Source organism: Vicugna pacos, chromosome 5, assembly GCF_048564905.1.
Source record: "Vicugna pacos chromosome 5, VicPac4, whole genome shotgun sequence".
NCBI lineage: Eukaryota > Metazoa > Chordata > Mammalia > Artiodactyla > Camelidae > Vicugna > Vicugna pacos.
In genome coordinates, this window is record NC_132991.1 from 63,724,548 (window position 1) to 63,739,704 (window position 15,157).

The 15,157-nt window shown below is 37.2% G+C and overlaps 1 protein-coding gene across 5 annotated transcripts in view; it reads right to left on the reverse strand.

Annotated features, from left to right (window-relative positions):
• The window catches only part of MAP2 (microtubule associated protein 2), a 262,978-nt gene extending 248,953 nt beyond the window's left edge, over positions 1-14,025 (reverse strand). For 4 of the 5 annotated variants that reach the window (XM_072961366.1, XM_031678227.2, XM_072961367.1 and 1 more), the window contains exon 1: positions 13,777-14,025. The gene's annotated coding sequence lies outside the window, so the exon portion shown is untranslated. Of the gene's footprint in view, positions 1-6,990; positions 7,094-13,776 lie in introns of all 5 variants that reach the window. The other variant, XM_072961365.1, reaches the window with a different exon arrangement.
• Between the last annotated feature and the right edge of the window lie 1,132 nt (positions 14,026-15,157).

A 15,157-nucleotide genomic window follows, 5' to 3' on the forward strand; every position in this document is an offset into this window, starting at 1 on the left:
TTCTTCAGTGTTCTAAACTAATTTCTCTAAAACCATTCACTCATTGAAAAATATTTATTGATCATTCCCCTCATCCACACAACTTTCTTGATAGTAGGGATATCTTGTAGGTACTGTGCAAACAAGCAAATAAACATTATGCAGTGACTAAGGTATCATATTCTCTACCTTAAAATAAGACTGAACTTTCCAAAGATATTTAAAAAGTGAACTGACTCTATGAAAATGTATACAGCCTATATACAATGATCTAGAAAGAGAATCTAAACAGAATGTAATAGATAGTGTTTAATTCATCACGATAAAGTCACTATATAGACTATAACAAACAATAAAATAAATAAGAGTCTGTAAGATATTATTTTCATTTACATCTTCCAAATAAATTGAGTGCACTGCCCATGTCTACTCATGCTGTATAATTCAGTATTAACTAGTGGGATGACTTAACATTGACTTAAAATTTTGTGAACTGCTTAGCTTTATGTCCCAAAGGGCTTATTTTCCAGCTGTTCTAGAATGACTATATGACCCATAGGGTTAGACATTTCTTGTAGATGGTAAATTTGTCCACATTGCCTTTCACATTGGAGTTACAACTTTGGCATGTAGACCATTTTGTTCATTCTGTTTCACTTCCTGAGGAACAACATATCCTTGTCCTGAGAGATAGCCTTAATTTGACTTCCAGATTCATAGCTCTAAAACAGACAACACACAAACAACACACACACACACACACACACACACAACCTGAGAGATGTTTGGCAACTATCCTCATTTTAAAGATAATGAAACAAGGGCCAAGAAGGCTGTAGTTTGGTTTGGACTTAGATTTGTTGGGGGTACTACCTTTCTGAGTCTATGCAGACAGCTGCCCTATGTAAATCTCTCTCTCTGTCTCTCTCTGTCTCTCTCTCTCTCTCTCTCTTTCTCTCTCTCTCTCTCTCACACACACACATATACACACAAAACACCTTATTCAAAGGAGTATAGGGATTAATGAATGTGGACTGTAACAATCACAAGCAGTTGTGGAGATGAGCAAGGCCTCTGCAAGCTCTGAGAAACACTTCTCAACTTCCTTGCAGAATGAAAGATGAGAAATGTACCCATTACTGTCACTAAGTAGATATAAACAGATAATTCATATTTAAGTGGCTAAAAAGTAGTTCTCATTTCCTCAATGTAGTCTTCATTCAATGAAGTAGATAATTTGAACTGTGTGAACAGATCCATTTTTCCCATAAAAGACTCAATAAAGCTATTTTAATTTTGGAAAAAAAAAATACAGGTAGTTGTGGAACTACGTTGTCAAGTGCATGTAGTCTTATAAATGACAAATAAAACAGAGCATCAATGTGGGCTCACATAAATAACAACGCAAAGTAAAGCTGGAGTTACACAAAGTCATCACCATGATTCTCCTCTCTGTTCTCTATTTTAACCTCTCTAACATCCAAAATCGAGAAGAAATTTTTACAGACCTTCAGTGATGAGTCATCATGTTTGTGTACAATTTCAAATGTTTAACTTTTCAATGTTATTAATTTTAGTGACAGAATAAAAGTCAGTAAATTATACTAAAGTGCAAAATGAAATGAAATAAAATTTTTCTTAGAGTTGCTATAGATTTTTCCAACATGGGGTCCATATTTATTCTATTATTAGATTATATTATAAATAATTGTATAACACAGTTATCCCAAATTTGAACTACTGTTTTTATGTCGACTACATCCTGTGTTGTGGATACATGCACATCTAGATTTTATCAAGATGGTAACAGTGAATCTGACCACCAGAGAGCTGTTTCACTGTAAGGTGAGTTTTCACTGAAGGACTCTGACTTGCGTCCAGAAATGGCCTGAATAAGCGCCACGGTGTCTAAGTCAACAGCACTTTTCTGAGTAGGAGCATTTTCCAGACATGGCTCGGCCTGAACCAGGGCTCCTCAGCTCACTGGTGGGAGTATATTGTCCTAATATATAACCTTCTCTGCAGGTCGACGAACCTCTGAGGGGCATAATAACATGGGAAAGGCGAGATGTGTTTGTAATTTTTGCAAGAAAATCTATGTTCACTTACTAATACACACACATATCATTGATTTTCAATGACTGTTTACTGAAGTAATCTGTGAAGTCATGCAGTCCCTTTCCAATATGGCCTAGAAATCAGAGAAGGAGTTATATTGAAATGGGTCCTTATTTCTTTGCTTTGTTTGCCAACGCCGATGTCCTTTTAAAAATACATACTTTGCATGCCCATGACATAATCCAAATAGGAGCTCATATTACTCACTGACTGCAGTTCTGTGTGGTTTCTAACTCTTTGGGGCTTCCTCAGGTCTCTTTCTGAACCCTTTGACAGAGGTGGCATTCCTCACCCCATCTCAATCAGCATCACCCACCTCCCTTCTTTGGTATTGATATTTTCTCAGTTGTTTGTAAAAATATCTGCAACTATAGCTCCCAAACAAGTCCCTTAGTGTCTCCCTCTAAATAGGTTGATGTCTCTGTCACACCATATGTAGAAATTCGAGACCTCTCAAATTGTCTTGCTAATCTTAAAACATCACATTCCTCACCTTACTGCCCAAGTCATAATCCTTCACTGATTCCAATGGCCTTATGATAAAACCAAAGCTCCTACTGAACCCAGCATTTATAGACCTCTAAAATCCAAGACCACCTACCCATTCTACTCTTCTCCAAAATGAACCCCCAAGAGCAGGCAATCTGGTTTCCCTTGTTCTTTGTCACCTTGATGCCTTTGCTTTTGCTATTATCCTGAGTGCTTTTCCAAACCCAACTATGCATGCAGCCCCACTCCAGTCCTGCTTCCATACGAAATCTTTAGCTTCTGCATGTGGTGATAGATCCCCCCTCTCTGAAGAAGCATAGCACTTACAGCACAGACTAGGGTTCTTTACCCTTTATCTTACTATGTATTACGTTCTTTTAGGATTAGTTTTATGTCTTGTGTCTCTAGTGAGTGGCAACCAGAGGAGAACAATATATTGCCTATTTTACATTCCACAGCATAAGCATGGTTGTAGACATAGAAGAAAATCAATTACTTTCTTGTTTTTTTAAAACCTTTTCATTAATATGTTTATATTTGTTTTATATTTGATATTTATATTTGATGTTTATTGATATCTCAATATTAAAAGGCTTAAACACAATTCTAAGAACACTATAAACTGTTTAATATATATTTGAATTATTTGTTGGTTTGTTATTCATGTTTTTAATATTTAATTTGAGTAATTGCAAGTCTGGGAGATAAGTATATCAGTCTATCTAATGGTTCCATATTAAAGCTGTTTACATCATATAATTAATTAATCCTAAAAACAAAACAAAATGGAAGTCAAAAAAGAAACCTCAAGAAAAATCAACAGTAATTCAATTCTTTACTGTGAAATAAAAATGCTATTTTCTCATAAGTTATGTGATATTTTGAAAATGTCCTATAAATAACATTATATAAAGGAATAAAAAATTAAGTTCTGTTTTCTACTGAGGAAATACCTAAGAATAAAGTAAACAGCCATGAGTTATGTCAAAAGTACAATCAATCAAGTGTCTGGCAAACTGTATTTAGCACGAAGTTGAATAAAGCATTACGTTATGTCTACAAATATCTGAATAAATGCATCCGATATTTTAGTGCAGGTAATATATATGAAGAGGTACACTAATCATCACCCACAGAGGTGATTCAAGACCGTCGTGAAACTGGATCAGCTCATTTACTAAATTCTCAGGACATTTAGGCCATTGCCTGTAAGAAGTAAGATACATACAACTCTGTTATTTAACTTATTTATAAGTTTCGGTACCATGTTAGTTGTTGCTTGGCACCTGGTTTTGTTTACAACTAAAGCTGCTGTGAGGAAATAGCCAGGAAAACATTTATATTGAAACTACAGTGATCTGATCACTTTTCTCAAACATGGACTTGTACTTTCCTGCTTCGATTTTTTTTTTTTAATGTAGTTTCAGGTACAAAAAGACTCCAAGGGGTTAAAATTACTCAGACATGTAATTCTCCGCTATCTCAAGAAGATGACACAATTTGGGCTACCTATGTTTAGAGAATTTATTAGATCAGATCAACAAAGTCTAATCTTGTCTCTGCCATTGATTTCTAATTTTCTAAATGATTTCTCTCTTGTGATTTAACACATTAGTGAATAAGATACAGATATATCTACAGGGACTTAGAAGATATAATTAATCTGTGAAAGCTTCTATGAGATTCTCAAAAAATTTTTGCTTCTACTACTACCTTAAAAATTAGAATGCACTGCAAGTTGAATAAAAGTCAACCCCTTATGACGGTCAAGGGGACATATGTGGCCTGATACCTGCCTTCTGCTCTGATTTCTTCCCCATTACCCTCTAACATGTTTGTTAGACTCCAGTGCCACTGGCCTTGTATTTGTCTCTCAGATATGCCAGGTTTCTTCTAGCTTCAAGGCTGTTGCTTCTTCTGTTCTCTCTGCCTGAAAACTCTTCCCCCAGACATTCATATGCCTGGCTGCTTCTCATTACTCATATCTCCAAGGGCAGCTCACCCCATCTCAGACAAGCTCTGTTGTTATGTTTTTGTTTTATAGTTCTTAGAGCATTTTTCATGTCAAAATGTTCATTCATTTATTAGTTTACCTGTTAATTTCTGTCTCCTACTAGTAGAATAAAAACTCCATGAGAGCAGGGATTTGAATAGTTTTTCCAATTTTCTACACATTCAGAAAAGTTCTTGCTATGTATTAAAGATCCAATAACCATTTGTTGAATAAACGTATGATTAATTTATGGACCATGATATTAGAAATACTTAGGGCACACTAGTTTGATATTTAAGTGGAAGAAAAACAGAGTATATATTTGCCCTGAAATGTTTAGGATTAAAATGTTCTTCCCAAGTAAGAGCATCATTTACTAAAAAGACAGTACTTTAATTCTTTACAGAACATTTAGATTTTCAGAATATCAAATTCAATAAACCACGTCTAAGATGAGCATAGAATTTATTTTAAAAGATTTGCCTTCAAAGGTGTAGATTCCTGATGTGCTATTAAAATGGCTTTTTTCCTGTATTTATGACTCAAAATAAAGGAACTTTAGAGGAAGACAGTATGTACAGCCTATTCTTTCACAAATGTGCATGAAATGTATTTTAAGGAATTGTGTTTCATTTATTCAGTGACTTAAAAAAATCACTCCAATTCTGACTGGTGATTAAACACGCTCTTGTAGAGAATAAGGACATATGACATTCCCTAACAGAAGGATGACATTAGAACTCCTTCACTTCCTAGATAGTGGTATAGTTTCAGTTTTCAATAATTAGGAATATGTTTCCTCTTAAATATTTAAGCATGATTTCTGCTTAATTTCTTTCCTCCAAGATGTTTTTCATGCCTTTCAAATATTTGTCAACTTTAGACTCTATAATGCCTAAGCAACATGGGTACAGGTGAAGCTCTACTGAACACAGTAACCATGGAAACACCTAATTCTTATTTAATTTGCTGTCTCCTTGGATGAAGCAAAAAAAAAAAACCAAGAGGAATGGAGCACTGAAGTCAGAGAAACAGGAAGACACATGAGAGTTGAAAAGAGGGAAACAGGCCCAGACACAGAGGCCCACAGACTTTCTAGCTCACTTCCTTTTAGCTAAAACTGTTAAAGCTAGGGAGACACAAAATGAAAGCTATTTTTGAGCAAATTTCACGGTGCTACAGGTCAGAAAAAAAGTTTCAACCTGGCTATTTTTGTTGGATTCCCCTTGCACACAGAGCCAAGTTTAAACACAATCTCAATCAATCTGGAGGCATCAATATGGATAGTTCAAGTTCAGAGAAAAGCTCCTTGGCATTTCAAGTGCCCTGAATCTGGGCACACTTCCCCAGAGAGTTTAGACTTCTTTCCTAACAGATCCAAACCGCAGGAATGGCCCTGGAGCAGCAACCTTGTCAGTGTTTCCTGGCCCAGATTGCGTTTCACCACTTTCAGTTGTGTAGCTGGCATGGAGCTGGTTGGAATGGCACAGAATTCTGAGTCCCTCCCTCTTTTCTATCCATATGAAAGTCACAGTTGAGTCACAGAGTGGGACAGGTATGGCTGTCACATCACCCCACCCTTAGCTCAGAGAACAGAAATATAACCAGAGGTGGAAGCAGAGTCAGAGTGGGATGGTTCTTTGCTGGCATACTTGACCAAGAGCTGAGTTTGACCTGAGTAAGTCTTAGGCATGGTTCCACTACTCAGAACCTCAGGAAAGTCACTTAACCACTCCCTGAGCAGTTTACTTGTATGCACATCAGAGGTTCACACTATTTGCTCTTGACAGGCCCTCTTCCTCTTCAAACGTCATCTAATTCACATACAATTAGCAAGTCTTAGGAACTGATGTCCCTTCTGCCATGGGGCAGAGGCACAGAAGTAAAGAGTACATTTTATGACATTTTATGTTTCCAGATGTATAAGTACATAATCTTTCTAACACACTAATTAATAGGGTTACAAAGAGCTGCTCTGTTATACAGACTATAAATACATTAGGGAGCAAAAGGGAAAGACCTTATTAAAAATCAGTTTACTCATTTTCAATATCAGTTTTTTAATAGAAAACTCTGGATTCTTATCACAAAATCTGATGAGAATATTTAGAAGGGGCTGAAACAGGGCAGTGAGAGTGTCCAGGATTGTACAAAGTTTTCATAATTTACAAATTTGATATGGACCACCCTCATTTAATGTGGTCCTACTCAAAACAAAACAAAACAAAAATCGTGTAACTAGTGACTGAATCTGAAAATGATAAGAACTCTAAAAAACATACAAAACCTGCTTCACTGAAGACCACTGAATGGTCTATAATAATTTTCATCATGTAATCTATAAATGAGGCAAGTTTTAGTTTGAGACACAATGGCCAAACCCATTTAAATAAACCCAAGATCATACTCACTTTGTTGTTTCATAAGCGATTTAGCTTCCAGTAGGATGCTTAGTGCTTTCTTAATGCTTTCTTGGAAGCTAAATTTCTTAAGTTCCATCAATCCTGGCTTCTCCTGTTTAAATGAAGATAAATGCATTTTCCATACAAAAGCAGTACCACTGCACTTCTTAAAAGATAAATTTAAGTGACCAGTATTTCAATTTAGGACATTTGATCAACATCGAGATGCTTTTATTTTGAGTACAAGATTTAACTTCATCATCTGATTTAAATAATGGACAATGGAATTTGGTTATTTCTCTCCAAGGAGAAAAATACAGTAAAAGTTAAATTCATCTAATTTGATTGCATTAAAGAATACTTATGCCATTGTTTTTCCTATAAAATTGTATTTCATACCACACTTTCTCATGTAGAACACCACAGTGTAATTTTTAATTTTCTATAAATCAACTGAGTATTTAACAATTTATCTCAACTATAAAAAATGGCACATATAAATATAAGGCTAGCTCTAATTATTATATACACACACATATACACACACGAACACATGCACACACACAAATACCACCATGCTAGCCCTTTGTGAAACACAAGGTAGACAAATTTGGTCGAATAATAAGTTGTTACAGATTCTATGACTCCATACTCTTGTCCACTGAGCAAAGAAACTGTATGCTACACATTGCATATTCCTGTTCAAATAATGTAAGTATGTGTAGTAAATTACAGAATCAAATCTATTCCTAGCTATACTAGACAACATTAACATAAAAAGAATGCATAACTGAATCCTAAAAACTTTTTTTTACTTGTTTTCAAAGTTGGCCAGAGGAATATGCTCTCATAAACAACAGGAAAAAAACAGACAGCATACTGTTAAAAATATTGTTCTCTTCAAAAATGTATGCTCTAAAGGAAAGATTAAATTACAATTTTGAGAGGCATGATACCCAAACACACAAAATAATAAAATTTCAACGCTGAGCATCATTTAATTGTGCTGCTTTCTAGTCAATAAAATTGAGAAATATTTTCTCATACGAATTCACTATATAATTTCACTGCTGCCCATTAACAACACAATACAGCATTGTTGCGAATGTTACAATACGATGTGACCAACTATAAATTCATTAATACTTAAAGCAATGCAATGTAAAGGGTTCATAGTGGCATGATTATTCTATCTCAAACTAAAAGAGCTTGTTTGTATACTTACATACAAGTTTGCTCTAAATGTAAGAAATTAAGCAATGAAATATACTCACGATATTCAAGTACTGGGTTTTATGATCATTTTGGGATAGATTCATGATGGCTAATGATGATGCTGTACAAAGCAATATAACTGGGAATATTTTACTTAAAATTAATTTAGTTCAACTTAGCTGAACATGGTGTAATTAGCTAACATAAAATAAAGACAACGGACTATCTGACACATAATGAGTTTACCAGTCAATTTAATTTTAAAGAAAGCAGGGAAACCATTTTATTTGATGTCAGGTGAATACAATAACAAAATGCAGTTGGTTAACCAAATTTTTCATTTTAAAAGCAGTAAGTTTTATAGGTGTACCGTTTTCACCTGCAGGATTTTTCTTTTTTAACTAATTTGAAGAAGGCTGGTAGGGACACAGTTGGGTTGAGCAATTGTCTATACGATAAAGGACTTGGGGTAAACTTGGGCACAAATAATGGAAAGAAACAAGGCAGTAACTTTTCTTCCTGATTCGGAAAGGCCTTCTGGAGTGAGGAAGCATGATCAAAGACTGGTATATAAGAAAAAGATTATTCAAGGCTAGAGGATATAAAAGTCAAGGTCAAAAGAAGGGGCCAAGATAGGGATGGAGCCCTGAAAAGGAGAAGTTGGTATAAAACTGCATGTTAAATAAGAAATACAGATATAACAGAAAATGAATTGCAATAAAAATAGTAGGCTATATTTGCATTTTCTAATAATCAGTGTTTTTATTTTGCCAATACAAACTGAAAGGAAGGAGCAAAGGAAAGAAAGAAGAAAGGAAGGAAGGGAAAAGTCAAGCTGTGTTATCTTAGAAGTCAAATTATTTTCTCTAAAAGGCTTATTAACATAACAAAAAGCAAAAAAAAAGAGTGGTCCCCTCTGGTGTGTATTAATGGAAAACAAATTGTTTAAAACATTCCCCAATATCCACAATATAAATTTAATAACCAACTGAAAAAGGAAATCTTGAGATCTTTATTTTGTCTTAATTTCCACAGAATTTCACTAAAATGAGTAAGTAAAAAGTATCACAGGTAAAACACTACCACTCAAAGGAAAGATTAAGTTCAAAGATTACATTCAAAGTGTTTCTCATAAAAGCCAACTAATTGCGTTCACATTGTTTTAAATTTTTTAATTCACTATAGAATTGCTTCCAATAAGCATCCTTAATAAATTTTACAAGGACATACTTATGGCCTTAGTTCAAAGTAATGACAGGAGAGGGATTCGCACAAAATATTATGTTGAGGTAGAAAAACAAAACAGATTTCTTCCCTCTCCACCCACCTAGACAAAGGCACAACTCCATCCTAAAGGGACCACAGCTGAGAACTTGCTTTTGTCCCTCATCTTCCTTTACCTCCACCTACTCATGCAAACTTTTCACAGACCCTTTCCCTTGATTTTGGCCCTTTGTGTACCGCTTCTTATTCTGTAGTTCTTTAACTGCTTTGGTGCCTAGAATCAATTCCTGGGATTGATTATTTCTTGAGAACATCAAAAGTTGTTTCTCAAAATACTCTGAATTGAAATGTTTATATGCTGTCCAGCATTTAATGATCTAACCTTCTACAGCTGATTCAGCTGACTGGCTGAAGCATTTGAGAGACTGTTAGTTCCTTCCTTATGTGTATGTATATATATACATACACACTCAAAGATCGTTACATTTTATAATTCTCTAGTTTATATACATATAAATATTTATATAATCATACAGAGAGACTTTATATGGAAAAAAGAAGATAGGTATACAAGGTATATACATTAGGACATTTACATAACTGATACATAAAAGCTTGTCTTTCAGGCACTGGAACATCACCTCTGGGTCCCTCGCATATGTGTGTCATATCTCACAATAGCTGTTCATTTGAATGCTACTTCTTAGTTATTCCCCGTTATAAAAGAAAATAAATCCCTCCAACTCTATTTGTAAATTTCTTAAACCCAGGAGCCATGCCCATCGTACTTTTTGTCTCTTTTGACATAGTCCCCAGTATGATATTCTGCATCTAGTAGAAACCTAGTAGATCTAAATAAAGCAAACAAGTAAATCGGAATGAATGCTCTCCTAAACAAAAGTAAAGGCTAAATTTGTATTGAGAGTTAGTATTAAAGCCAAAATGCCTAAAGAAGACTAACATTCAAATATAAGATTAGAAAGAATGGTGTGAAGGGAGGGGAAAAATTGGTGAAATGATCAAAATACTACCCGCACATAAGGTCTAGATTGAGTAGATCAAGGCACTGGTGACAAGAAAGGCATAGGGAGAATTAAAGGAGAAGAACTAACGTATCTGAGGGAATCAGACAAGATTCAAAGAGCTTAAAAGTATTTTTTAACTGATATATCAGAGACAAAAGAGTTTACAACTGTTTTAGAACTTTATCTTTGGATGACACTTACTAATGCATTACTAACAACTTACCTAAATGCCTACTTTTTGCATTAAGGAATATGGTATCGACCTAGAGATGGTGTTATCATCCACTGTAACGTTATTTCAAATTCTTTATCTTAATCCGTTAAAAGGAAATTAAACATTGAAAGGAATTCATTAATCAAAGTGATCAACTTGAATGCTAAAATCCCCAATTGGCTTCATATGATCAGTCTCACAGGGGACATCAATGGCTATTTTAAGGATCCACATGTTGTCACGTGTACATCTAAGCAAATGCTGTAATTATTTTATTTTAAAGTCCAACAGTGCAACTACATTTCTCAGAGGCATAGCAGTCCAGTCTGTTATCTAGTTGCTAGTAAAATTCAACCCCCAAAAATGTGTCATAAGAAAATACGCAAAAATACACCAATAAGCATTTTTCTTCCTTCTCCCTTCTGATGTTTAGAAAATTTGCAAATTGATTTAAGCCAAAAGTGGTAAAGGAATGAAATTATTCCTTCGGGTTTAGAGGATGCTGTGCCAAGTTTCATTGCTGGTTGCATATTTTTGACCAAGTTCAAGATCCCTGAAAACAAATACATAAAAGAGAAAATACCCCTTTAACCTCATCAGAGCAACATTAGTAAAGGCTGCTATGGGAAGAGAAGGCCTTCTGCCTTGAGATGGGTGTGCTCCTGGTGCTTGGTTTCCACTGAAAGGATGCCTGCTCTGTCAATGAATCTCAAGTAGCTACTATGATGAGGTAATGGCTGTGCCAGTTTCACTGGGTCATGCTCTCTCAGCACATTCTTTCTCCTTCTCCTCCCTGAGAAGGTGCTGTAAACAAGTCATCCTGGGAGAGTTGCTACAGAGAAATAATAAATCCTAAATTCGAAATTCCTGAGAACACTGGCTCTGCTTTTGATAGTCTAGACAAAACTGGAAGCCTAAAGCAGCATAGACAGAGTCACGAGTCACAAAGAAACAGCTTATTGAGGGATGGCGGGGCAGATAAAAGAGGAGAGAAACAAAGAAAATGAAAATGAATGTGTTCATTCAAAATATTATATTTTTAAAAAAAGAAAGTTCAATTTTTAAATTGCTTATATCTCCAATTAAGCAATTTTCTACTTATGGGTAAAATAAAAATAAAAAACTTTTAGAAATTAAATTATAGCATATTGTGAAATACTAAAAATTAAATTTAAATACACCACAGACAAACAGCATGTACCACTTATCCTAAAAGCACAATAGCTCTGATAATATGCAAATTGTGAATCCAGATGTAAATCTGTGATAATAATATAAAATTACCAGGAAATCAATGTTAAAATACACACACAAATATAATACTCTTTATTTAAAGTCTTTATGCTTTTCACCTTTTCTTGCGGGGGAAATGCTTTTGTGGATGAAGAGGGAGTGACTGAAGCACCTATGATTGTTTGCAAATTCATAAAGATTTCTACCAAAATACATACATAGACACCAATTGTCCAGTTAAATGGATGTTTTGTGTCACATTCAGGTCAAAGACTATAATCTTCCTCTTGGGCATTCTAAAGAGCTTTTATTTATTTAATGTATTTTCATTGCCTAAAAAAATTAAAATTGCCCACAATGAAATGACAGAGTTACAGAGCTATGTTTTATACTGGGCTGGTACCTGCAGCTTCAGCATGGGATATTTTGCATAATGTGCTTCACATAAAAGGCTTTGTTCTCCATCGCCTCACTGCGGCTGCAAACCTCAATTTCAGTTTGCAGTCATTTCCTCTTCCAGACGAATCATTTTAAAATAAATAATATTTTTAACATTTAAGTTAGCACCTTACCAATATTCATCAATCCCTCTGCCTCATATTCAAAATTATACCCCAAAACATATATTTGTTTATTCACACCATAATCCCCAAACCTTCAAAGATAAACATTTGAAGATTCATCTTTTAAGTATTCATTCCCTATTGCAATATTAGGTATATAGCGTATTATATATGCATGTTTATGCATGTGTGGTGTATACCACCACACGTGTGTGCATGCTTGTGTGTGTGTGTGTGCACATTTAAACAAAAATCTTTCACACTGAGTCAGTTTAAAGGGTCTATGTCCTGGAAGCATTTTGCTAAGTGCTTACAGCTGATAGCACACAGCAACTGTTAGGAACAGGCTTGTTGCTAATGCAAGCTTTTTTATTTTCTGACAAAATCCCGAAACCCTGATGCCAGGCAGTATAACATCAATTTTCAGTTTGCAAGGATGTTTTTTTTCTGACCTGGTCTGTTTTACTACCCCCACCCCCCTACAAAAACCCAAACATACACATCCCCACTCCTGGCTCCTCTCACACACTCTTTCTTTAAATTCCCATCCTTAGACAAAAGAGGAGGTTGGGGAAGAAAGGCAGCTGGCACTGCAGCCTCCAAAACGCCTTTTAAGAAAAAAAAAAGAAAAGAGAAGAGTAAATGGACTGTAGATGCTGCTTTCCACCCCTATCGTTTAAAAAGAATGACTATGTGGACGTCCAAGCTCATCCAGACTCATTTTTTTCGCGTCCCGCCCTCCAACAAGACCAGATATTAATTTTTCATTTTTCTAAAATTATAAATATTCATCAATCTTGCTCTTCCAGCTGTTTCTGGGAGAATTATAGGGAAAATGATTACAAACTGACAAAGCTTCCCTGACTTACTCATTCGTCAGTGTGTAGTTCTCTACAGTTAGATGGACCAAAAAGAAAAAAAAATCCTCTACCTCGAAATCCCTTTTTCCCCATTATTTTTGTATAATTCACTCCCTGTCTTTTTAAAGCTCAGGTAATATTAGCTCTCAAGACAGGTAACCCAACCCGACTGGGCGTTTCAAAGTGGTACCTACCAAGGTCACACACTCGTCTACAAATATAGAGGCCAGGTAGCTGCCCTGATCCCCTGCTCTATGGTAGTGACACCCAGAGAGGCCGGGCCTGAGGCTTCCGCCAGGTGAGAGGCTGGACAAGTCGGTCAACCTGCGCCTGCTTCCAAGGCCAGAGGACGAGACAGCCCCTTCCCATTCCCGCTCCTTTCCTGGGCTCCTTCTATGCCGTGGGCGAGGCAGGAGGAGAAGCACCCTCTGTGGAACCAGAAGTCGGGAAGGCTCTCTTACCTGGACGCAGAACTGGATGCACCCGCGGTCAGTCGCCGCTGCCACCGCTCAGGGATCTGAGGACCTAATGTCCTCCGGAGAAGCAGCAGAGGGGGAGACGGGACAGGGGAAGAAGGAGAAAAATAAGGAGAAAGAAAATAAAAAAAAAAGCGGAAGGGGAAAAAAGAAAAAGAGGAGGAAGAGGAGGATGCTGCTGCTGTCCTCGCGGCCGCCAAGAGCCCGCGCAGCCGGAGCGCCCGGCCCAGTCTGAGCGCCGCCCCGGCCACCGGCTCCCCGTGCGGCCGCCCCGCCCCCAGCAGGCCCCGCCTCCTGCCCCCCCCCGCAGGCCCCGCCCAAATCCGCGACCCGAACCGCGGGCACAGCCGCACCGTCAGGGAGGGGGAGCGCGGCCGCCCCGCCGCCCCGCCTCCCGCCGCAGCCCGCCAGCCTCCCGGCGGGGACCGCGAGGGTGGCAGCCTCAGCGCGCCGACCAAGCGCAGGCCCCAGGCGGGCCTGCGGCTGCGGGTCCTTGTCCAGAGAATCCCCCTCCACAACCGCCACCAGCAACAAAGTGAGACCAGCGCCCTCGAGACAGAGGGACCCGGCGCACCTTCTTTTCTGACGTCCTTGAGGAACTCAAGGGGAGTGTCAGCTTTAGTCTCTCAGGGAGGAGTCTCCCATAGACGCCCCCCTCTCCCTGCTGGTTGCCCCTCAGGGGAGGAGGCTCACTGGCCTTGCCTCCTCCACAAACCTAAGGACAGTTGCATCCAGAAAAGAGGAAAATTTGGGAGACCATGAGGACAGAGAACAACTTCAGTCGGTACTGAAGGAACAATGGTTGAAGGTTTAGAGAATTCTAGACTGAACTCTGTCACTAATTTGATTCATTCATTCATTCAACAAATGTTTCTTGAAACCTGCTGTGTGTCAGGCGCCATTCTAGGCAGTGTGGAAACAACAGTGAATAAAACAGAACCTTCAGCCCTTCTGCCTTAAAAGAAAATCCCTGCCTTCATGGACGTTACATTCTGGATATCTGAGTGATGCAGACTCAGTTCATTTAATCTAAATCTCAGTGTATGAATGTGTCAAATGAGGATTTAAAAATGTCAGTCCTAGCCTCTGGCATGTTTAATATGAGGATATAATTAGATAATGAATAAGAAAATTCTGAAGAACATGAAGAATAATACAAGAACAATGAATTAGCACAGAAAATATTGACCTTGAAATGTCATCATTTAAAAGAATCACCACTTAAATACTTCTGAAAGAGATATGACCAACTGAGAAAACAGATGATTTCTTTACAATGGAATCTTCTTAAGAGAATAGCACTTCATCATAAGTACAACAGGTAAGACACAACTTAGAATTGTTTCAAGATTCTATATGGAGTACT